The sequence below is a fragment of the Triticum urartu genome, chromosome 1A, assembly GCF_056163025.1.
Source record: "Triticum urartu cultivar PI428250 chromosome 1A, HENAU_Tu73, whole genome shotgun sequence".
Taxonomy (NCBI): domain Eukaryota; kingdom Viridiplantae; phylum Streptophyta; class Magnoliopsida; order Poales; family Poaceae; genus Triticum; species Triticum urartu.
Genome location: NC_141873.1, coordinates 511,348,942 through 511,374,342, shown reverse-complemented (window position 1 = coordinate 511,374,342; position 25,401 = coordinate 511,348,942). Strand labels below are relative to the sequence as shown.

The following is a 25,401-nucleotide window of genomic DNA, read 5'->3' as shown; positions in this document are numbered from 1 at the left end:
AGCAGGATGGTTCCATCTCTCCTCTTTCTCCCCACCCACAAGGAGCCGAGCATTTATTCTCCTCTTCGTTGAGCATCCATCCCGCCTGTCGATCCTTCCAGATCCTCCCAGCGCCTTCTTTCTCCATCCCCTAATCCACATCTCCCTTCTCCCAGCAACTAACTTCCTCCATCCCCTCACCGAAGGCAAGCACATCCCCAACGAGTACACGACGCCCAGGCCGCCATCGAACCCATTGTGGTTGCCGCGCTGGGCCGCCGAGGTGTCTGCATCGACCGGTCGCCGGGGAGCAGCGCCGTGCCAGACGCTGCCACCGAAGGCCAAGCGGTGCGACGGCGGACGGTTTCTACGGCGCCAGCGAGATGGCTTCCCGTTCAGCCGCGACCGGTGGTCGTGTAGCTGCAGGGCGCTTGCCGCGTATGGCGCCTCGACGACGGCCTCGTCCATATAGGCGGCGACGCCCCTGAAGGCCAACCTGGCGCCGGTGCAGTTGATGTGTCCTGTGCCCGAGTCGCTGCAGGGCGCGAGCGGCTCCCTCCCGGACTTTGATGGGCCTGGCGCGACAGTATACCCGACGGGCGTGCTCGAGGTCGCCAGGCTAATGGGTACTGCGGCGGCAACGAGCTCGTGATCCCCTCCACGTCCACGCGTAGAAACTACAGGCCAACGCGGATGGGGGCTAGATGGGGATGGACACCGAGGCGACGACGTGCTTGTGATCCCCTCCCATGGATGTTTGAGGAGCGTGAATCCAGGGGCACCTCACGGAGCGAGATCCCATCCTAGGCGCCCTTCCATGGTGGAAGATGACGGCTGACAGTGGATCTGATGGATCGTAACCTAATAAGCTCAGCGCCCAGTGATGTTGTACTCTCTTTTCGTAAGAATACGAATACACTTTCTAAAAAATAATCAACGAGCATGACTTGGCTGTCATTTGTGTTTGTGTAATTTTTTAGTGGGTTTCATTTTCCTTTTATACTTTTGGTTGTAATTTATGTTTATGTAATTTTTTTTAAAATTTATTTATATGAGCAGAAATCTTAAAAGGTGTATGTGCTTGAAATGTTAACAGACAAAAAAATAATAGGTATCAGTCTCGACTATAATTAGTGGGCTAAAGATTTCTAATGGAAATTAGTGGGGCAAAATACTAATTGGGCCACAACTATAACTAGAGAGCTGAGGTTTTAACTGGGCTGATGATCACATGGGCTGGAAAACAATGGGCCAGAGTCTATATGGGTCGCTGCAGTGGGCCAAAGTATATATAGGTCGCTGCCATGTAGACAGCCATGTCAGATGATGATGTGGCACGTGCGTTAACGTCGTTGTTAGCACGTCAGTTAAGTGCCATCTATGACAATCGAGATCCGTCATGGATCCATGACGGTTTTGGAAGATCCGTCAAGGAGTGCAAGGTAGTCAAATTATGACGAGATATAAATGACAGATTTCATATCCGTCACGCATTACCATCCATGATGGTTTTGTGCACATCCATGACGGTCGGAATCCGTCATGTATTAGCAGATTTCTTGTAGTGGCCAAATGCCGACGGCCTGGCCGTCGGCATAGGCCCGCCCCTTTGCCACGTCATTGATCCGTGGACATGGCATAGATACTTTGCATTTTTTTATTTTTTTGTTACGGCATTTTTTTTATTTTTTATTTTTTTGTTACGGCATGTGCTGCACCCCCCAACACCATTCCGGCCCAAACCACCCAAAGATACCCTCCTGTCGGCCCGACGTGGCCGTTTCCCCCCTCCGGGACACGGCGGCAGCCACGCCCGTGAGGTCTACACGGCAGGACGGGGGCCGTGGGGGAGTAGTAATGCCACCGGAGCGTCGCACCGGGCCCTCATACATGCGGGGTGGTGTGGTGCCATGTCCGAAGAGGCGGCACGGGTCTCCGGGGTGTACCCCCCTCACGGACGGCGCCGCCGCCGGCACCTGGAGGGGGGAAACGGACGCGTCGGGTCTACACGGAGGGGATCTTGCTGTGGGTCTGGCCCGGATGTTGCTCCAGAGTGTTCCTATGGGCTGACCAAACACAACCGGGTGGGGAGGTCCACTAGTCAAAGCCCGTCCGTGCAAAGTCAAAGGGCTAGATCTCATGGTCAAATGCTACAGGGTTAGGCGGGACGAGGGCACTTGGGGGGTAGCAATGCCACCGGAGCGTCGCACCGGGCCCTCATACATGCGGGGTGGTGTGCTGGCATGTCCGAAGAGGCGGGACGCATCTCCGGGGCGTGCCCCCCCCCTCACGGACGGCGATGACACGGTAGTAGACGTTCTGCGGTAACGATGCGGCGTCAATATTACTAAATACTCGGAGCGCGATAAAATCATGAGTTTTTTTGCATGACGTGGGCACATGTGCTATAGGAACGATGGTATTTTTTCATAATTTTTGGTGATGGAGAAGTATCCGAAAAATTCCCTCTACGCGGATTGCCTTCGCGCGTCTACGGCTGTGGCTGGCGGCCTCCGGGGGCTAGCATGCCGCCAAATCTTGCGTAGGCGGCCTCTCACAAGTCTGGAAGTGTTGTGGCGGTTGCAAACGCCCGGCACGCGTGTCCGGGGTGTGCCCCCCTTCACGGACGGCGCCGCCGCCGGCACTTGGAAGGGGGAAATGGACGCGTCGGGTCTACACGGAGGGGATCTTGCTGTGGGTCTGGCCCGGATGTTACTCCAAAGTGTTCCTATGGGCTGACCTAACACAACCGGGTGGGGAGGTCAACTGGTCAAAGCCCGTCCGTGCAAAGTCAAAGGGCTAGATCCCGTGGTCAAACCCTACAGGGTTAGGCGCGACGGGGACACTGGGGTAGCAATGCGACCGGAGCGTCGCACCGGGCCCTCATACATGCGGGGTGGTGTGGTGGCATGTCCGAAGAGGCGGCACGCGTGTCCGGGATGTGCCCCCCCTCACGGATGGCGCCGCCGCCGGCACCTGGAGGGGGGAAACGGACGCGTGGGGTCTACACGGAGGGGATCTTGCTGTGGGTCTGGCCCGGATGTTGCTCCAAAGTGTTCCTATGGGCTGACCTAACACAACCGGGTGGGGAGGTCCACTGGTCAAAGCCCGTCCGTGCAAAGTCAAAGGGCTAGATCCCGTGGTCAAACGCTACAGGGTTAGGCGGGACGGGGGCACTGGGGGGTAGCAATGCCACCGGAGCGTCGCACCGGGCCCTCATACATGTGGGGTGGTGTGGTGGCATGTCCGAAGAGGCGGGACGCGTCTCCGGTGTGTGGCCCCCCCTCACGGACGGCGATGACACGGTAGTAGACGTTCCACCTCTGCCGCATCGTTACCGCAGAACGTCTACTACCGTGTCATCGCCGTCCGTGAGGGGGGGCCATGCCCTGGAGACGCGTCCCGCCTCTTCGGACATGCCACCACATCACCCCGCATGTATGAGGGCCCGATGCGACGCTCCGGTGGCATTGTTACCCCCCGAGTGCCCCCGTCCCGCCTAACCCTGTAGCATTTGACCACGGGATCTAGCCCTTTGACTTTGCACGGACGGGCTTTGACCAGTGGACCTCCCCACCCGGTTGTGTTAGGTCAGCCCATAGGAACACTTTGGAGCAACATCCGGGCCAGACCCACAGCAAGATCCCCTCCGTGTAGACCCCACGCGTCCGTTTCCCCCCTCCAGGTGCCGGCGGCAGCGCCGTCCGTGAGGAGGGGCACACCCCGGACACGCGTGTCGGGCGTTTGCAACCGCCACAACACTTCTAGACTTGTGAGAGGCCGCCTACGCAAGATTTGGCGGCATGCTAGCCCCCGGAGGCCGCCGGCCACAGCCATAGACGCGCGAAGGGCAATTCGCATAGAGGGAATTTTTCGGATACTTCTGCATCACCAAAAATTATGAAAAAATATCATTGTTCCTATAGCACATGTGCCCACGTCGTGCAAAAAAACTCTTGATTTTATCGCGCTCCGAGTATTTAGTAATATTGACGCCGCATCGTTACCGCAGAACGTCTACTACCGTGTCATCGCCGTCCGTGAGGGGGGGGGGGCACGCACCGGAGACGCGTCCCGCCTCTTCGGATATGCCACCACACCACCCCGCATGTATGAGGGCCCGGTGCGATGCTCCGGTGGCATTGCTACCCCCAGTGCCCCCGTCCCGCCTAACCCTGTAGCGTTTGACCACAGGATCTAGCCCTTTGACTTTGCACGGACGGGCTTTGACCAGTGGACCTCCCCACCCGGTTGTGTTAGGTCAGCCCATAGGAACACTTTGGAGCAACATCCGGGCCAGACCCACAGCAAGATCCCCTCCGTGTAGACCCCACGCGTCCGTTTCCCCCCTCCAGGTGCCGGCGGCAGCGCCGTCCGTGAGGGGGGGCACACCCCGGACACGCGTGCCGGGTGTTTGCAACCGCCACAACACTTCCAGACTTGTGAGAGGCCACCTACGCAAGATTTGGCGGCATGCTAGCCCCCGGAGGCCGCCGGCCACAGCCGTAGACGCGCGAAGGGCAATCCGCGTAGAGGGAATTTTTCGGATACTTCTCCATCACCAAAAATTATGAAAAAATACCATCGTTCCTATAGCACATGTGCCCACGTCGTGCAAAAAAACTCTTGATTTTATGGCGCTCCGAGTATTTAGTAATATTGACGCCGCATCGTTACCGCAGAACGTCTACTACCGTGTCATCGCCGTCCGTGAGGGGGGGGCCACGCACCGGAGACGCGTCCCGCCTCTTCGGACATGCCACCACACCACCCCGCATGTATGAGGGCCCGGTGCGACGCTCCGGTGGCATTGCTACCCCCAGTGCCCCGTCCCGCCTAACCCTGTAGCGTTTGACCACGGGATCTAGCCCTTTGACTTTGCACGGACGGGCTTTGACCAGTGGACCTCCCCACCCGGTTGTGTTAGGTCAGCCCATAGGAACACTTTGGAGCAACATCCGGGCCAGACCCACAGCAAGATCCCCTCCGTGTAGACCCCACGCGTCCGTTTCGCCCCTCCAGGTGCCGGCGGCAGCGCCGTCCGTGAGGGGGGCACACCCCGGACACGCGTGCCGGGCGTTTGCAACCGCCACAACACTTCCAGACTTGTGAGAGGCTGCCTACGCAAGATTTGGCGGCATGCTAGCCCCCGGAGGCCGCCGGCCACAGCCGTAGACGCGCGAAGGGCAATCCGCGTAGAGAGAATTTTTCGGGTACTTATCCATCACCAAAAATTATGAAAAAATACCATCGTTCCTATAGCACATGTGCCCACGTCGTGCAAAAAAACTCTTGATTTTATCGCGCTTCGAGGATTGAGTAATATTGACGCCGCATCGTTACCGCAGAACGTCTACTACCGTGTCATCGCCGTCCGTGAGGGGGGGCCACGCACCGGAGACGCGTCCCGCCTCTTCGGACATGCCACCACACCACCCCGCATGTATGAGGGCCCGGTGCGACGCTCCGGTGGCATTGCTACCCCCAGTGCCCCCGTCCCGCCTAACCCTGTAGAGTTTGACCATGGGATCTAGCCCTTTGACTTTGCACGGACGGGCTTTGACCAGTGGACCTCCCCACCCGGTTGTGTTAGGTTAGCCATAGGAACACTTTGGAGAAACATCCGGGCCAGACCCACAGCAAGATCCCCTCCGTGTAGACCCCACGCGTCCGTTTCCCCCCTCCAGGTGCCGGCGGCAGCGCCGTCCGTGAGGGGGGGCACACCCCGGACACGCGTGCCGGGCGTTTGCAACCGCCACAACACTTTCAGACTTGTGAGAGGCCGCCTACGCAAGATTTGGCGGCATGCTAGCCCCCGGAGGCCGCCGGCCACAGCCGTAGACGCGCGAAGGGCAATCCGCGTAGAGGGAATTTTTTGGATACTTCTCCATCACCAAAAATTATGAAAAAATACCATCGTTCCTATAGCACATGTGCCCACGTCGTGCAAAAAAACTCATGATTTTATCGCGCTTCGAGTATTTAGTAATATTGACGCCGCATCGTTACCGCAGAACGTCTACTACCGTGTCATCGCCGTCCGTGAGGGGGTCACGCACCGGAGACGCGTCCCGCCTCTTCGGACATGCGACCACACACCCACATGTATGAGGGCCTGGTGCGACACTCCGGTGGCATTGCTACCCCCAGTGCCCCCGTCCCGCCTAACCCTGTAGCGTTTGACCACGGAATCTAGCCCTTTGACTTTGCACGGACGGGCTTTGACCAATGGACCTCCCCACCCGGTTGTGTTAGGTCAGCCCATAGGAACACTTTGGAGCAACATCCGGGCCAGACCCACAGCAAGATCCCCTCCGTGTAGACCCCACGCGTCTGCTTCCCCCCTCCAGGTCCCGGCGGCAGCGCCGTCCGTGAGGGGGGGCACACCCCGGAGCCCCAAGACGGGCGTCTACGCATGCATGAACACTTTCACATATGCATCGGGACCCGTGCGATGTTTCGGTGACATAGCTACACCCTGAATCCCCCACCAACCAGAATTCCTTCCGTGTCGACCGTTTTCCCCCTCCGTGACACGGCGATAGCGACGTTCGTAACGGGGGGCAATCGATATACCATCGGGTATGTTTTTTTAGATAAGGCATAATTATCTTATGCAAAAGCAAAAACTAAAATAAAGTAAAAATAACAAAACAAAGTAAAAATCAAAAAAATAAAGTAAAATACACGGATCGATGACGGAGGTTGTCCCACGGATCGATGACGTGGCGTGGCACATGGATCGATGACGTGGCGAAGGAGCCTATGCCGACGGCTGTGCCGTAGGCATACCTCTGCCACAGGTAACCAAAGTAAAAATAAAAAATTAAGTAAAGTAAACATATGCCGACGGCAAGGCCGTCGGCATATCTGTGCACACACGGATCGATGACGTGGCGTGGCACACGGATCGTTGACGTGGCAGAGGGGCCTATGCCGACGGCTATGCCGTAGGCATACCTCTGCCATAGATATGCCGACGGCCGCCGTTACCGCCCGTCGGCGTAGGATCAACGCCGTCAAATGGTCAGCGCTGACCGGGCAGGTGGGCCCGGGCTATGCCGACGGCCTGTCCTATGTCGACGGGCCCCGTAGGCGTAGCTTGGGCGGTCCCGACGGCCTCGTCTATGCCGACGGGTAGATGGATGTATGCCGACGACTATTCTACGCCTACGGCCTATCCTTGGCCGTCGGCATAGGTCCATAGATGCCGACGGGGGCCGTCGGCATAGATTTGGCCGTCGGCAACCCCAGTTTTTCTGGTAGTGAAAGTTTCTAGGTATAAACTTTATGCGATATTACTCTTACGCAAATAGATCTTTCTTATTCTTAACAAATATTTGTCTGACATTTCAGGGCATTGATAAGAAGACAAAGCTCAGCAGCACCAGATGTGGATGTCGTGCACGGCTAAGGTTGCTTAGGTCCAATGATTTACTATGGTATGTCAAGATATTCAATGAACAACACAACCATGATCTGGTTGAGAGTTGTGGCCAGAAGAAGCATTTGTTTTCTCATAGACACATAGATGATTCTACCAAAACTATGGTTAGGCACCTCCGTGAGAATAATGTTAGCCTTAGCAGAATAAATGGCATAGTTGGCAGCTTCTATGGTACAACGGATGGTGTTCCATTCATGAAGAAGGCTCTGAGGACTTTGTGTTCGGACATTGCAGCTGAAGCTCTAAAAGATGATGTAAGAAAAACAATTGAGGGTTTCAGAGACAATATAGCTCAGGACAATAGGTTTGTTTTCTCAATGCAGCTGGACGCCAATAAAAATCTAAGGTCTCTCATGTGGACAAGTGGTCCGAGCAGAGCTCTATATTCTCACTTTGGTGATGTTGTAACATTCGATACAACGTACGAGACCAACATATACAAGATGCCGTTTAGGATGTTCGTTGGAGTGAATAACCACTTCCAGAGTATTATTTTCGCTGGAGTACTTCTTACAAACGAGACTGCAGAATATTTTGATTGGGCTTTCAAGGAGTTAGTTCTGATGATGGGTGGTAAAGCGGAAGAAGTACACTGGAATACCAGAAAGGTGTATATAGCATCTATTTGGTGTTATTAATATTTGTTAACCTGATAACCTCCCACACATACCTTTATTGTAGTATGGCGGATTATTTATGTCCTGGCAACACGATCACACTATTTGCATTGTAAGTATCGGTTCATCACTTTTGAACCTTGTTTATTTATTACATTTCCTTGCATCTATTTCAAATGCTTCTTCACAGCCATCACCTGGTTACTATAATGTATTTTCGAGACATGCAGGTCAGTTTTTATTTCAAGTGTACATCAGAAAAGATTTGGAATGAAATGCACATGACATCATGTCTTGAAAGAAAAGGCAAGTCCTCTTAAATAAAGAAAAACACCCCTTCAGTTTGAAGCCTGCAGTGAATGGTTGCACTCAAAAATAGTTCATCCATTATCAATTATTCACAACTTGTACTTAGTTTAATTAGTATTAGAAGTAATATCTTGCTCAAATGCACTCTCAGTATGTCACGCTATTGCTAAGGCAACTGACAGAGTATAGAGAACTTCACCTTCCAAAAAATAATTGGATCAACAGTACTTACAACGACTCGTTTCTGTCCGACTGATGGAAAAGCTTGAACAGCATGACACAACGTGCATTAATGAGTGCAACTATACGGGGCTATATTAATGCATGTGAGAATAGCTTTTCCCCCAAGAGCTCCATTATTTAGTTTATGCCCACTGCCCAGCAGCAACACCAAAGACCAAGCCTCTCCCTGTTTTACTTCGCTCCATCGATCCGTTGCGAGCAGATGGCAATGGAAGCAGCGGCTGCCGGCGCCGGCGGGCTGGAGGTGGTGGTGTTCCCGTGGCTGGCGTTCGGCCACATGATCCCGTTCCTGGAGCTCTCCAAGCGCCTCGCGGCCAGGGGCCACACCGTGTCCTTCGTGTCCACGCCGCGGAATCTCGCCAGGCTCCCGGCCGTGCCGGCCGGTCTGTCCGCCCGCCTCCGGTTCGTGCGGCTGCATCTTCCGGCCGTGGATGGGCTGCCGGAGGGCGCCGAGGTCACGTCTGACCTGCCGCCCGACAAGGTCGGGCTCCTCAAGAAGGCCATGGACGGCCTCGCCGGCCCACTCGCGGCGTTCCTCGCCGCCGGTAGGAGGCCCGACTGGATCGTCCACGACTTCTGCCACCACTGGGTCCCGCCCATCGCCGACCAGCTCAAGGTGGCATCCGCCACGTTCCTGACTTCCCAGCCTCCCAGGCCGCCTTGTCGGTCTTCCTGGGGCCGCGGTGGGCAAACGCCGCACACCCGCGCATGGAGCCGGAGCACTTCGCCGAGACACCCAGGTGGATTCCCTTCCCGTCCACCACCTTCTTCCTCCGCCACGAGGCCCAGTGGATCACCGACGCCTTCCGTACCAACGCATCCGGCGTGTCCGACATGGACCGCTGGTGGCAGGTCTTGGAGCGCAGCCGCCTCACCATACACCGGAGCTTTTTTTTAGAACGGATCATACACCGGTGCTGCGAGGAATTGGAGCCCCGGATGTTCGGCCTCCTATCCGATCTCTTCCGGAAGCCCGTCGTCCCCGCCGGGATCCTTCTACCGGGGGCACCCGGCGACCTTGAAGAAGACCACCGGCAGAGCAGCTCAGGCAGCATCGTCCGTCCGCAGGTTCTGCGATGGCTGGACGACCAGCCTCCCAACTCCGTCATCTTCGTTGCGCTGGGAAGCGAGGCGCCGTTGACGCCAGAGAACGCCCATGAACTCGCGCTCGGCCTAGAGCTCGCCGGCGTGCACTTCCTCTGGGCGCTACGCAAGCCGGCGGGCACCAGCAACGACGACGAGCTTCTGTTGCCAGCCGGGTTCGAGGAGCGTACGCGGCACCGCGGGGTGGTTTGCACGGGGTGGGTGCCGCAGGTGGAGGCGCTGGCGCACTGCGCCACGGGCACGTTCTTGACGCACTGTGGCTGGGGCTCCACCATCGAGAGCCTCTCCTCCGGGATCCCGCTGGTGATGCTGCCGTTCGTCGTCGACCAGCCCTTGATCGCGCGGGCGATGGTAGAGAGAGGGATCGGCGTGGAGGTGGCGAGGGACGAGAACGACGGTTCGTTTGACCGGGACGGTGTCGCGGTGGCGGTGCGGCGAGTCATGGTGGAGGAGCATGGGAAGGTGTTGGCGACCTTCGCCAAGAAGCTGCAGGGGGTTCTGGTCGACCAGGGACGCCAGGAGCACTACATCGACGAGGTCGAGGCCTGAGACGCTTCAACGACGTCTAATATATTCTCTCCGTTCCTAAATATTTGTTTTTTTTATAGATTTTTAAATAGACTATTATATATGGAGGTATATAGACATATTTTAGAGTATAGATTCACTCATTTTACTCAGTATGTAGTCATTTGTTGAAATCTCTAGAAAAACAAATATTTATGAACGGAGGGAGTAGTTGTCATGCATGTGGACTTGCGTGTTGTGTACCAAGAAATTGGTTTGATCACATTTGTTTTTGTTGCATCGATGAATATATGCAAGCTCGATCAGTGTATGGTGTTTGTATCATTGAGATAAGGTTCACTTCACTAGCGTAATAATGCAACCACCAAATTAAGCCACCTCTTATTTTGTCAAAAGTACTTCTATCAACATTTTTTGAAGTCACAAGACTCCATTTAGGATTACATGAACAGACTGCATTTATTTTTCATTCTATCTTTACAAGTGTCGGAGACCGGGCTATGCTTAGCTCGACCAATCGGTATGTACCTGAGTGATGAAATATGCAGCTCAACACTCTAGGATGAAAATGCATTGAATTGACAACATAGAGTCACGTTGTGCTATGTTCTTCCTAGTTCTACTGCTCTTATGAGGATTCTTTTTTCAAACTTGTCTCTGACTCAAATTTGCAATACATCCCGTTCCCTGCTAGATCATGCTATGTTTATGGTCCTTTCTATAACGAGTGGAGAATTAAGACCTGTTCACAGAGGTGTGTACACGATTGGAGGCCACGGCAAAGGATATTTTTACCCAACATGGGTGACAGCATGATCTTAGAATTGGGCCACCTACGACTTGGCGTTATACAGAACTTAGTTATTTATATTTCGTTTTCTTCTTTTTGGCTTGGTGCGAGGACTTTGTTGACTGTGTGCATCTAAGTTATGTAGAGGATGGGCGTACTTGGCAATGTTTGTAGCATTTATTGCACATATACATATGACCAACCCCAAAGCAAATAATGCTAGCAAATCGTGACAAAGAACCTATCACAAACTCAACCAACAACGACAAACTTCTTACCGTTGATTGATTTTGATCTCGGGTATCAAAAGAAATATAGATCGCCCACCAAACCCTTTGTGTAACTTAACAGAAACATAAATACAAAAGACTGATTTGTTAGTTATTAGTGATAGTGAAGTTGCGATCCATAAGTATGAAAAGACTACTTGGTTTGATTTCGAATTATCTGCTAATTTCAATTCTTCATGGCCTTGCTACGTAACGAATGTGTAGTATGTATCTTTTTTTTTGCGATGATGAATGTGTAGTATGTATCTCTACCAGGCTTGTGAGACAAGTCACTGAGATGGCTAGACAAAAAGCAAAACGATATTCCTGCTTTGTAAGGGCACATACAATGGGGGCGCTTAGCTCGGACGCTAGGGTCAAATCCCCAGCCGTTATGCCCAAAATCCCAGCCATTTTTTTTTCTGTTCCCAGCTAAGCCCAGGATTCAGTCTTGCGTCGACGCAACTTCTCGCGCCGGGTGCTAGACCTCTTTTCCTTCTGCGCTAGGACTCGAAGTGTGCCATATTAAGCGCCTGGCCTTGTCATTAGCAGTGGCGTAACCAGTCCAATAAGCCAGGGTGGCCCATCAATATAAATATTTACATAATTTTATTTATTTATAAAGAAATATATTTTTACTACACTATATACAAGCTATGGGGAAATTCTAGGGTGGTCCATAGACCACCCTGACCACCCCCTAACTACGCCACTGGTCATTAGGTTGGAGGACTGAATGCTCCAGCCGCTGCTACATGGTTTAAATTTTCTTTTATTTCCTTAAGCGCTCGTGCAAGCGCTCAGGCATTGGACATGCCCTAACTAGGCACTCAAGTTAACATTCACTCTACTAAGCTTTGCATGGCATTTCAGATTTATGTATAATAGTTAAGGTTTAACATAAAGTGGCAATCCTGCCTCTTTTTTGACTCGTTGAGATGATCCATTTAAACTAATCCTGGGCATTTCCAGGCCGGGCCGGGTTTCAAAAAGCCCGGCCTCAAAATACAAGCACGAGCCCAACCTAGGTGAACCGGCAGCCCGACAAAATGCCCATTTTCACATTTTAACATAAAAATATTGCTACTTTCGGGGATTAGTACTATAATACTGTACCTATATTTATATAAAAGCGTATAAATCATGTTTCTCCGAGCTTTTCTTGGGCTTCGGGTCGCGGGCTGTGGGCTGGTAAGTGAGGTCCGAGCCTGGCCCAGACGTACGGCTTCGGGCCAGGCTACCCATCACCCGGGATGTCATATTATAGGGATGAGCATACACAATAAAAGCAACCAATAGATGATGTTGGTATAGGGAATCTTTACTTAGGTTATAACTGCAATAATTTTAGTAAAATGTGGGTTAAGTGACCCAAAAAGTAATGCCACTGAATTCGTATTCAAAAGGAAGTTTCGTATATTTCAATTTTATGAGAATAATTCATTTGTTACTGGCCAATTAATGGTCGAAGTTGAATCGTAAAATGTATGGACACTTTATAATCTAGAAAGAAGGGAGTAGTAAGGAATTCACTCATGGTCGTCGAAAAAAAGGAAATCACTCAAGGAGGACAAGAATATGATAGGAGATGATGTGAGTTATCTCTAGAAAGCGTAGAACGTCACGGAAGCGATCTTTTGGTAGACGGGGGCATTGGCTCCTGTTTTTTTGAAATGATTCAAAAATCATACTTCCAACTTTCAATTTAAAAAAAACTATGGAAACTTGTACATATTCATGAAGGATTTGGGAGATTTCATTTTAAAATATTATGATTTGCAAGCAGCACAAAAAAAATCCTGCCCAACAATAAAAAAAGATTGGTCCATTTTCATTTATGTATTTGTTTTTTTGTCTATGCCATGTATGAAAGTATATTGTTATGAATTTTTTTCTTGAACGTGTTATATGTGTATTTGTGTGTGTACAATTGTTTTTATTCTTTTGCATTGTGGAAATATGTTTTATTAAGTCCACCAATGCACCCGTCCACCAAAGGGCATTTCCTAGAACGTCACTTACTATTGCAAGTAAATAGATGCCTAAAATGTAGTCTATTTTTAAATGGAGTAGTTTCAAAGTAAAACATATTTTCCTTGCTTATATTAATTTACTATTACGTGGTTTTCCTTTATACGGTTGGAGGACACTGATGTCATCGCCACACTTAAAGGACCATATGTGCACAAGTCTCATTGACTGTTGAACGTAACTTTTGGTTAATATAACAAAAGTTTTGTTCTACTTTCAGGGGAAAGAAAGGCGGGCTTGGACAAACACGATTTATAAACAACCAAAGACGGCAAGGTGACGAGTAGATGTTAATAACGGCGTGTTCTCATGCTTTAAGTCACACGAGCCCATTTAGGATAACAGAGATAGAATACATATATTTTTCATTCTATCTTTCCCAGCTTCGGAGACAGAGCCATGCTTAGCTCGACCAATTGGTATGTACCCAAGTGATGTAATATGCAGCTCAACACTCTAGGATGAAATGCATTGAATTGACAACATAGCGCCACATTGGGCTATGTTTTGTTAGATCTACTTCTCTTCCATGCATTAATCTATTTTCATACTTGTATCCAACTCAAGTTTCCAATACATCTCGTTCCCTACTAGATCATGCTATGTAACTGCCTATGTCAATCACCATGGTCCTCATTGTTGCTCTCATCCTAAATTTTGGCATTCTCCCCTAGCAACTGAGCCAGATCCCGGGGGAAACCCTTGGCAGCAGCGTCGTCATCGTCGCGTTCCTTCTTGGAGGTGTTGATTGGTACCGGCGCTTCGGAGTCTCGGAGATTGGTGGGCGATCTCCGGTGGACGCAGCGGTCACGAGGCTTCTTCGTTTTTGTCGATCCGCTGTTATCGGCATTTGTTTCTTTTTGTTTTTTTAGGTGTGCTTGTGCTGCTTCCGCCCCAGCACCTATCGTTGGATGTATCGGATGGTTGCTTTGGAATACAAAGCGGGGGGAAACCCTTTTTCTTAACTGAGCCAGATCCTGCTGCATGTGGAAGCTAGTACTAGTAGATATGTATAGAAGATTAGCAAGTGAAACTGTGTTGTGTGGCCAGGATATCAATTTTTTTCACCAAACATCACATGCCAATTATTGTGGTCATTTAGTTTACCGCGTGTGCCGTGCTTGCCAATGTTTGTATCATTTATTGCACATATGCATATGAGCAACCCCAAAGTGAATAACCCCAGAAATCATGACAAACAACCTCTCACAAACTCAACCAACAAGGAGAAACTTCTTAGTGTTGATTGATTTCCAACTCGGATAGCAAAAGAAATATAGATCGTGCACCAAACCCTTTGTGTAACATAACAGAAACATGAATACAAAACATTGATTTGTTAGTTAATTAGTGATGGTGAAATTGTGATTCACAAGTGTGGAAAGATTATTTGGCTTGATTTTGGATTATTTGCTAATTTCAATTCTTCATGGCCTTGCTATGTAACGAGTAAGTATCTCTACCAGGCTTGTGAGACAAGTCACTAAGATGACTAGACAAAAAGCAAAACGATGTCCTTGCTTTGTCGCTAGGAACTCAAGTTAACATTCGCCCTATTAAGCTTTGCATGGCATTTGAGATGTATGCATGATAGTTAAGGTTTAATATAAAGTGAAAATCCTGGCTCTTTTTGACTCCTTGAAATGATCCATATTTAAACACATATCTGGGAATGTTATATTATACGAGTGGGCGTACGCAATAAAAGCAACCAATAGACAGCTTTGGCATAGGGAATTAGTGTCTGAGTTGATAAGTCCAAGAATCTTGATAAAATGTGGGTCAAGTGACCCAACATTTATGCCACTGAATTCGTATTCAAAAGTAGTTTCTTATATTACAACTTTAGGGCAATAATTCATTTATTATTGGCCAAATTAATAGTCGAGGTTGAATCTTAAAATGTATGGACACTTTATAATCTAGGAAGAAGGGAGTAGTAAGGAATTCACTCAAGGTCGTCGCAGAAAAAAAAATGAAATCACTCAACGAGGACAAGAATATGACAGGAGATGATGTGAGTTATCTCTGGAAAGCGTAGAATGGCACTTACTATTGAAAGTAAATAGATGCCTTAATAATGTAGTCTATTTCCAAAATGGAACAGTTGCAAAGTAAAACATATTTGTCTTACTTATCTTAAAATGTCACGTGGTTTTCCTTTATATGGCTGGAGTACAGTGATGTCATCGCCACACTCAAAGAACCATATATGCACATGTGTCATTGACTGATGAACATAACTTTGGTTAATATAGAACACAAGTTTTTTTTTCTGCAAGAACACAAGTTTTGTTCTACTTGCCAGGGAAAGAAGGGCGGCGTCTCAGACACAGACGATTAATAAACAACCAAATTAACAGATGGAGCATGTCATTTATGAGTAATTTTTCACATGTTTTGCAACTTAGCAGACGCTGGAGTTAAGGTAGTTACATACTCGATTCCCGGATGAGACAGTTTAACTAGTGAGTCTCATCCTAAGCAGCTGGTGTGCCACGGTATATTGTCGCACCGCACCAACCGGCACACGTCAAAGTGCAGGAAGGAGCGCATTTGTTGGCTAATTTTTTTCATTAATTCAAGAAATAATACACAGATTGGTTTTTTTTTTTCAAAAATAATACAGCGTCGGCTTCCCTATAGCCGATTGGATTCAATCGGCTTACCGTAAGCCGATTAGGCCCATTCGGCCAGGCGATGCCCGATAGGCATGCAGTCGGCCAGGGCGAAGCCGACTGGCCTGTTGGCCGCATCGAAGCCGACGGGTGGTGCATCGACACTGCATGGCACACTGGGCGCCGAAGCCGGTCTGATCTTTTTGAAAGAGATATTCACGCGAAGCTGTTTTTAAGATAAATGCGTTGATGCTTATCTTCCCATCCGTTGCACACGCATGAGCATCCAAGCAGTGCACAGCACGCCATTGATCGATCGGGTAACTGGCCACAAGTGCGTACGTATTTGCCGGTATTTGGATATTCGGGACATACGTACATACCGGCGAGACGGCACATATTCACGCCATTGATCGATCGGGTAATTGGCTAGAAGTGCGTATGTATTTGCCGGTATTTTGGTATTTGGGACATACGTATGTACCGGCGAGGTGGACACGTATTCACGCCGTTGATCGATCGGGTAATTGGCCACAAGGGCATACATATTTGCCGGTATTTGGGTAATCAGGACATACTATGTACCGGCAAGCCGGACACGTATTCATGTATATGTACATACACTGGGACACATGTGTATTATAATTACGTACGACCTGGCCAGTACATGGGTCCTTTCATGCATGTATTCATGCTAGGGTAATCACCTGATCAATCGGTGCGCGCCTACAATCCATGGGCACTTCGAACTCCATGTACGTACCCCTTCGCCCTGGCCGACTGCATTGCCTATCGGGCATCGTCTGGCCGAATGGCCTAATATGTTAGATAATAATGAGATAAAAGAGATACGAGAGCACATAGATTTTTATGTAGAAATCTTTGCGGGAGAAAACTACGGACGCATGAAGATGCGATCATTATGAGGAGGAGTATTATAAGCACGAGACGACAGACCGTCTGAGGTGCGACTACATGGGGTATATATGAGGGGCAACACATAGGAGTTCTTGTAGGACAAGTAAACGAGTTGTACTCGTACGCATCGGTACCAACGCAAAAGGCCCACACCGTATGTACTACGTCTAGTCCAATACGGTACTAGAATTTGGATCACAATTTAACAATCTCCACCTTGAGCCAAGTTCCCTCCAGTAGTCGAAGAAAGTGAATAACTCCATCCAAATCAGCTTAAATACCTTGTGCGTCAAAGTCCATAGGACTAGTGAGAAATACCAACTAAGTCTGAGCAAAGCTCAAACTTATTGGTCGGAACTGGCTTTGTCATCATATCAGCTGGATTGCCATGAGTACTTATCTTGCTGTAACACCCTCAATGCGGCTATATCTCCCACGTGTCGAAGCATGACTTAGAGGCATAACCGCATTGAAAGCAATGTCGCAAGTGAGGTAATCTTCACACAACCCATGTAATACATAAGGGAAAGAGATACATAGTTGGCTTACAATCGCCACTTCACACAATTACAAGAATAAAACATTAAATCAACCAGATATAATCAAGGTCCGACTACGGAACCAAAATAAAAGAAGAACCCCAAATGCGTCAAGGTCCCCGATCGACCCCAATTGGGCTCCACTACTGATCAACTAGAACGAAACGACACAAAGGACAAGATCTTCATCGAGCTCCTCCTTGAGCTTGGTTGAGTCTCCTGCACGGTCTTAACGGCACCTGCAAACTGGTTTTGGAAGTATCTGTGAGTCACGGGACTCAAAAATCTCGCACCCTCGCGATCAGAACTATTTAAGCTTATGGGTAAGGAAAAGTATGGGGTGGAGCTGCAGCAAGCGGCTAGCATATATGGTGGCTAAACATACGCAAATGAGAGCGAGAAGAGAAGGCAAAGCATGGTCGATGAACTATGATCAAGAAGTGATCCTAAAACAACCTACGTCAAGCATAACTCCAACACCGTGTTCACTTCCCGGACTCCACCGGAAAGAGACCATCACGGTTACACACGCGGTTGATATATTTTAATTAAGGTCAACTTCAGGTTTTCTACAATCGGACATTAACAAATTCACATCCGCCCATAAACACAGGCACGGCTTTCGAAAGTTCAAATCCCTGCAGGGGTGTCACAACTTAGCCCATAACAAGCTCTCACGGTCAACGAAGGATATTCCTTCTAGCGGGAAGACCCGATCAGACTCGGAATCCCGGTTACAAGACATTTCGACAAGGTAAAACTAAACCAGCAACACCGCCCGAATGTGCCGACAAATCCCGATAGGAGCTGCACATATCTCTTTCTCAGGGCACACTCAGGTTGTCTTAGGTACGGGTAGGCCAGCCCAGAGTTGTCTCTGGTGGCCACCGGCAGCTGACAGGTGGACCAACACTTAGAGGAGCACTGGCCCGGGGGGGGGGGGATGTTAAAATAAAGATGACCCTTGAGTCTGCAGAATCCAAGGAAAAGAAAAGGCTAGGTGACAAATGGTAAAATCAAGGTTGGACATTGCTGGAGGAGTTTTATTCAAGGCGAACTATCAAGGGGTTTCCATTATTACCCAACCGCGTAAGGAACGCAAAATCCGGGAACATAACACCGATATGATGGAAAACTAGGGCGGCAAGAGTGGAACAAAACACCAGGCATAAGGCCGAGCCTTCCACCCTTTACCAAGTATATAAATGCATTAATTAAATAAGATATATTGTGATATCCCAACAAGTAAACATGTTCCAACAAGAAACAACATCTCCATGTTCCAACAAGGAACAAACTTCAATCTTCACCTGCAACTAACAACGCTATAAGAGGGGCTGAGAAAAACGGTAACATAGCCAAACAACAGTTTGCTAGGACAAGGTGGGTTAGAGGCTTGGTTCAACAATATAGAAGGCATGATAAGCAAGTGGTAGGTATCGCAGCATAGGCATAGCAAAAGAGCGAGCATCTAGCAAGCAAAGATAGAAGTGATTTCGAGGGTATGGTCATCTTGCCTGAGATCCCGTAAGGAAGAAGAACGAGTCCATGAAGAAGACAAACGGACGTAGACGAACGGGTCCTCACAAACGCGACGTTATCGGAACTGTGACGCAGTATCATGTACAAGACGGAGCGGCTGCCATGAGTAGGCAAGCTTTTATTACGTAGACACCTCAAGTGTCGACTAAGCCTAAGCGGCCATGACGATAGATCGTCACCCGCCTCTAGTACGAGCCTTTTCGACCAACCATGGAGGGCATCTACTCTTCATAGCCTTGATTGTCGACTTCCTCATAATTATACTCCATTTCAGTATAACCGAAGTCGTTAAAATGACCAGACTCATCATAAGTACCATTCTCTATCGCCTTGGAGTTCTCATAACTCTCTTGCTCTGAAAAACAACATAAATGCAGCTGAGTACGTATAAAATACGTACTCCGCAAGTCGCCGGGAAAAGTGGATGTATGAGTTTTTAAAGAGGAAAAACTTCATCGGCCACGGCTACCACCACCGAGCCATTATCTCAAAAATACTATGTAGGTAAAAATATTTTCCCTTAACCCATATTGTTGAAAACCAAATTTTATTCATAAAATCTACTGGCAACAGAGCGACGTGGGATCTTACATCCTGTGTTAGAGGAAAACCCACACGACGCACTTCCAATCCCGGAAGCTGGGAGTGATATCACATTTACTCTGATCAGAGGTGTACTGCTTTGCCCATAGCATCACTTGGTACAAGTCGTCCATGCGCTACCCGTACGCATGACTAGACCAAGGAACCAGAACCTTTAACCAACCCGTACACTACCTCTGCTTTTCCACCTTGCCTTACTAAAGGCCCGCGGGTCGAGACCCCTGACCGGCGGTCCCGCCCTAGGGTGACTGTACCTACCCGGCTACAGCCACCTTCTCACCCATGCAGAGGCAGCTACTTGGCATGGGTAGTCGGTTCAGCCCGTCCCATTCTAGGTCTATGGTCAGTACGATTTGCGCTGCTTTTGAAGTAAGCGCCAGTTGGTTGTGTCCTAATGTGATACCCTATGTAGAGGAGCCCGCCATCCAAGCCAACCCTACCCGGGTTGCCTTCACCAACATAAGCTCCCCTACCCACTAAATATTTATTTATAATGTAGCCCTGCCCGGGTCACAACTACTTAATACAGATACTTCACCTGATCTGGTCCAATTGCCAAATTAGTGGATCCACCTGATCCAAATCTCATTTCATTTATGAAAAATATTTATTTTTAATTCTTATGCAAAATTTTAGAAATGACCCATAACCCAGAAAACAATTATCAAGACATGGTCAAGGAGATGACGACTTGCCGGGTAGCGCTTCGATCAACTCGGAACCACCAGACGTGGCTCCTAGGGTCCGAGATCGACTCCTGATAATTATTTCAGGAACATGTTTATATTATTATTTATTTTTCTAATTAAAAATCTAACATCCAGCAACACGGCCATGTTGAGCAAGCCACATGTAATTAACTAAGTGGTGATACGTCCTAGTGTTCCATTGAGAGATAAAATGCATTAAGCCATCCAAAACAGAGTAGCATGCACGTATGTCATTCAGTCCAGAGAGTGGTAAAAGAAATGATAAGTAAAAAGAACAGTAGCCCAGTACTGTACTACTAGTACTTCTCGTTGTCCCATGAACAGAACCAGCCCACTCACCTCTCTCTCTTCCCCAAGAACAGAGCACGGCCACCGTCGCCTCGATCTGCCCCGTCCGGGCATCTCCGGCGACACGGCAGATACCTACAGATTCTCCTCGTCTCCCTCTACCATATCCCCCTATTTATTTGATCCGCCGCCGCCAAAAACGTCGTCACCACTCAATCCTAGCGCCGCCTGATCCAGGTCCGGTGGGCTTGCCACCGGCTGCAGCGGCAACGACGTCTCCATGCCTACATCTTCCTCCAGCAGAGCTGCACGCATGAGGCGTGCAACTACGGCCGTCAGGTGCGAGCGGCTTCACCGGCGCGGCTCCGGCAACATGGCCGCTACCAGCGCCCGGCTCGCCTTTGTCTACTGCTACTAGTGTAAGTGCCAGTCCAAATTCCTCTCTGTGCAGTGTTCTTGCTTCTACTACAAGTGTTTGTGCCGTGACTCCCCTTACTGCCATGCTTCTTGTTAATCTCAAGACCAAGGACAGAACCAGACCACGTGGTGAGACTCCCCTTACTGCCGTGACTCCCCTTACTCCCACGTGGTCTGCAGATTTGCTCCATATTGTTTATCATTATTTTTGGCTCTACTATGCTATCCCTGCACTACTATGATTCTTTTTATTAAGCTCAAAACTAGGAATTAACCAGTGAATCCCCACTGTTAAAGGCTTACTACAAATCTATGGGTGGCAAGTTAATTGCTTGTGATGGTTAGGTGCTGCCACAAATTAAATCTAAGTATTCCTACTGTGTGTGCGCGCACACTCCTCTCTGAACCCCACAAACAACCAAGTGAACAGCAACATTGATAGACTCAAATCTATCCCTAATAATAAAGCACGGATTGACTCCGTGGATTCACCGTCACAATACGCCTTTTTCTGTGATTTTACGCTTTTAGTTTGAATCTAAATAGAAAAACAAAGTCGGGATAAGAAAACTGGGATTCGAACCATGGTTTGCCGTGAAGATGCCAACATAGCAAACCAGTCTAGCTAGGCTCATGGATGTGCCTATTTGGGCGTCTCGCTCATTAACATAAAGAATAGGAAACAAGCATACTCGAGCTGAGGGAGTTGGGTGCTTGATGGGCACGGAATGCTGGGCCGAGACGGGTGTTGCGGCCCACGGGACGGACAAGGAGCAGGTTGGAGGTTTTTTCATAATTGTTTACATATTATTAAATAGTCCCACCTTGCTATTTTATATTAGTTTTTTGCAGTTTATATACGTTCTTAGGTTGTCAGGCATCGAGCTGCTTCGGAAATAAAGAAAAGAATAAGCCGTGGATATTGCATGAGAAATAAAGAAGGAAGGCCAAAGAGAAGGGAGAGAAAGGAAATATAGGGTCATTATGTGGTAATTAACCGGCTGGCCACTGAGATTCATGACATGCTTGATACACGATAAGGAAATATACGGTAATTATAGGAGGATTGAGGGAGGATCCCTACCAAATGGATAGGACGTGCGGGATTTATGGGCGCCATATTTGGTTGGCATGGAATTTAATTTGAACCAATGACAGGCGTACTGGCCTCATCCATATCTTATGAATAAAAATGATGTGGCATTTTTTTCCTATATGCAATCCTCACTAAATTCACATTATTTTTTCTTCGGTTGCAGCAGACCCACTTATGATACTTACTAAATTTGCGTCAATTTTATAACACATTGAATGTTATGTTTGTGCATACAATCCTCACTAAATTTATATCACTTTTTTTTTACTGTTGTAACATACGGGCATATATGCTATTTTTTTATATAAATGGAGGTATAATATTATTTGGCCTCCCATTTGGTATGTCCATAGCGTTTCTCCATACTCAACTAGGCTATTCTACAGATCGTCTGTCCTGGGCCGCCGGGCCTCTGCCCCGTTCGTCTGTGTTATATTCCACCAATGAAAAAAAGTGCCCTCCCAACCTATCTGTGCGATCCGGCCCAACAAATCAGACCCACCAGCCCATTTAGGAGATGAGGCAAAAATAGTTGACCGTGACATGAATCAAACTCGCAACCTCCCCTGTTCTTTGGTGTTGATCGTTTTACCCCATAAAAAAAGGTGTTGGTTGTTTTAAACTAAAGTTAAATTTGAAGATTTTTTGTGTCCTTTACGGACTGGTACTGAATTGCTACGATGTAAAATATGGATAGCACAAACACAAGGCGCAATCATTAGATTGCGCGGATGTGGCCGGGATCTCAAACGTGACTGTTCGCTCGTCTGTGTATGTAGACGATTCTTCATTAGCTCCAAGCTTAGGTGGAACGTTCGCCGTGTAGTGGACAGCGTGACCGACAATGAGGATAAAGAAAATAAGTGGTAACAAGGATGGGGCGCTAAGTGTGATAATTTGTTTCTCCCGTTGCAACGCACGGGCACTTTTGCTAGTTATACTAAGGGAAACCGAAAAAAAATGAGTGAGATATTCTAGCAAGATTTCATTTGTGCAAAAGTTAAATGGGTTATTTTCCGGTACAGGGTATGTGCAAGTGAGACATACCATCTTGAGATTTATTTCTTAACAGAACATTAACCAACCAATGTTTACTGAAAATGACAGTGGTCAAGTAGCATAAACAGATTGTCTGGCCCCAAAGCTACACATGCAATCTTAATAATGGGTTAATTTCTAAGATTTAGTTCTTAGCATGTCAGATCTAATACAAGGTAGAGATGAACACACACATAGATTTTCTTTTACAGCTACACATGAATCACAAAACTGCAATGTCTTTGTTTTCCTCCATCTAGTTTATGTTTTTTTTCACTAACTATTGTTTCTCTTTTTACAGCAAGGTAAATAGATCAAGGTGAATAGATGCTTATGGACTGATTCAAACCGAGGTGGAGATAGATAAGAAATCAAGCAAGAAGGCTAACACAACAAGGTACTTGATTAGTACTTGGTGGCGCATGCAACCCAAAGAGCTTCACAGCAGGGGAGGATAGCAGTGTGGCAGAAGGTGAAAAGGCAAGGTGAAAAGGCAGAGGGGTTTCTCCAGCGGATGATTGTGTGTGGCTACAGTGAAAGGGATGGCTTCTATTTATAGTGGGGTGAATAGCTATGTCGGTTTGGAGAGGCATTACATCTGGCATGCATGCGTGGTTAGTCTTGCATGCATGCCTCCACTTGTGTCTCTTGTGGGCTGTACTAGGGACAAGTGTAATTTGCTTGGCTGGCCTTTAGTTGGCATTTACTTTGTGTGAAAGAAATGAGACAAGGGTCTATAAAATATAGGAAGGTTTGGAGAAGAATTGTTGTGCATGACTAAATGCTATTAGCTGTAATAAAAATAATAATTAAGTGTAGTTATTTCTATTATTTTAATTAATGTTTTGGCAATGCCGTTGAAATTATTGTTATCTAATTTTATTACTATTTATTTATTTATTTTACGGTTTTTACAGGAACCAACCCGAAGAAGTAACACCGAAAAGAAGCAAACAACATAGTAAACAACCATCACATAAGCATGTTATGATGCACAATCAAGTATGATGCATGTCCGGTTTAAATATGCATGGCATGGCAAAGTGCACAAACAATACTAAAAATTAAGTGGAGCACAATATGCAACGGAGTTGCATATTGAAGAAAACACCACATGACTTATTTAGTTCTCTCTCGTTTAGGTACCCAACAAGATTAAATGTTGTTAGCATGGCAAAAGGTGAAGCAAATGAAAACTACCTATCTAGTCAAGTTTAAATGAGGCCGGAAACAACAAACAACACTTCCGGAAAATCCCCATATGCATTTATTAGGTTTAGTACTGTTCTGCCCTAAACACAATTTTAGAGTTGTTAAACATGCAAAGTGATGCCACCATGTTAAACTAGGCATTTTTCTACCCCACTTACATATAAAGTTTATTAAATTCTGAGTTACGGTTATTTGGTTATGAATTAAGTCATTTTAGCATGGCATAGGGGTAAATTTAAACAAACATCATTTTAAACATTTTAAACATGCATGAAAGTTGCATATTATGAAACTAGACACAATTTTAAGCATTTTTCATATATAAGTTATTTACATGTGATGCACGGTTTGAGAGTTACAATATGCATGGAGCTTAGGGGTCATTCTATAAAACTGCAGTTTTCTGAACAATTAGGAAAATCGCAGCGCACAGCAAAAAAAACATATATGGACCGAATCTGAGCTATCGGGCCGAACAGGATCAGACTGGAGGAGTTTCTCACATCGGGCCAAGGCCTGGCTGGGAGAAGAGGAGGAGAAGGGCCGGCCCAGGGGACGGAGTCGACCGGTCCACGCGCGCTGGGACGAGGTCAACACGGGCGAGCGAGGCACAGGCTCGAGCAGGCGACCACCTGCTCGATGCAGATGATGCAGAGGCCGCGGCGACGCGCACAGGAGGTCGGGGATGGACGGGTTCATGGCGGAGGCGGCGAGATCCAGCGGCCCCCGGCCGGATCCGATGCGGAACGACGGCGAGGATCTGCGTGGGAGCTCCATGGAGGCAGGAGCAGAGCAGCAGCCGCGGCGGGACTTGTGCCTCGAAGAAGAGCAGCAGCAGCGGGTGGCTCCAGGAGAGGGCATAGAGAAGGAGCCCCAGTGGGGTTCTCCTTCGTCTTGTCGCCGGTCGGCACCGCGTGGAGGAGCAGGGGGAGGAGAAGTGGCCGCAGGAAGGTCAGGGCGGCGCTTGGCATCAGCGGACTTGAGGCGGGGCGACGGACGAGGGCGGCTCGAGGAGCGCCTGCACGAGCGCGGAGGGGGCACGGGGCCTGCTGGTTCGGTCGATGGCTGGATGGACTGGTAGGTAGAGGCCGAGAGGATCTTGG

General features: G+C 48.4%; 1 long non-coding RNA gene and 1 pseudogene across 2 annotated transcripts in view; both read left to right on the top strand.

Moving 5' to 3' along the window:
* The window catches only part of LOC125528486 (putative UDP-rhamnose:rhamnosyltransferase 1 pseudogene), a 34,471-nt pseudogene extending 24,002 nt beyond the window's left edge, over positions 1–10,469 (top strand). The window contains exon 7 of the transcript XR_015607928.1: positions 7,336–10,469. The product of XR_015607928.1 is annotated as a putative UDP-rhamnose:rhamnosyltransferase 1 pseudogene (transcript). The remainder of the gene's footprint in view (positions 1–7,335) is intronic.
* Positions 10,470–20,545: 10,076 nt separating this feature from the next.
* On the top strand, positions 20,546–23,927 carry LOC147992064 (uncharacterized). The gene is made up of 2 exons (XR_015607922.1): positions 20,546–20,954; positions 23,388–23,927. It is a non-coding gene; the product is annotated as an uncharacterized LOC147992064 (long non-coding RNA).
* The last annotated feature ends 1,474 nt before the right edge of the window (positions 23,928–25,401 follow it).